This window comes from Egretta garzetta, unplaced genomic scaffold (assembly GCF_000687185.1).
Source record: "Egretta garzetta isolate BGI_Z169 unplaced genomic scaffold, ASM68718v1 scaffold557, whole genome shotgun sequence".
Taxonomy (NCBI): domain Eukaryota; kingdom Metazoa; phylum Chordata; class Aves; order Pelecaniformes; family Ardeidae; genus Egretta; species Egretta garzetta.
Window position 1 is genome coordinate 1,853,575 of NW_009260264.1, and position 476 is coordinate 1,854,050.

Sequence of the window (476 nt, forward strand, 5' to 3'; positions counted from 1 at the left end):
AGTTTTCCTCTCTTTTCTTTTCTTTATTTTATTCTTTGGCGGCCTTAAAACGAGAGCTCCGCGCCCAGCGCGCGCCCCGCGTGGGTAGCTCGCCTCTCGAAGTCGCTGGCAATGTTGCTGCCCCATGAAATCAAAATTTATGATTATTCAAATGTTGGGGACTGTGAAAAGAGAGGAAGAAAGAGAGAAAATTAATATTGCAGCTGTTCTTCTGATTAATGAGAGATAATTGCTCATGAAAAGTCACCCCTGTGGCATTTTGTTGTCTCCTGGATCTTTGTTCTTTTCCACTATTATTGAGGACTTTCTTGAAGACTAAGCGGTTCTTTTCAATTTTTGGTATTCAGAAAGTGTTGCTTGGTTACAGATAATGGAGAAATCTCGGGCTATATTGGGTAAGATGTGCCACAGACAGCAATATCACAATGCCACTTTCAGAAAAGGATGGATACAAGTTAACGATGCGCTTTCAATAA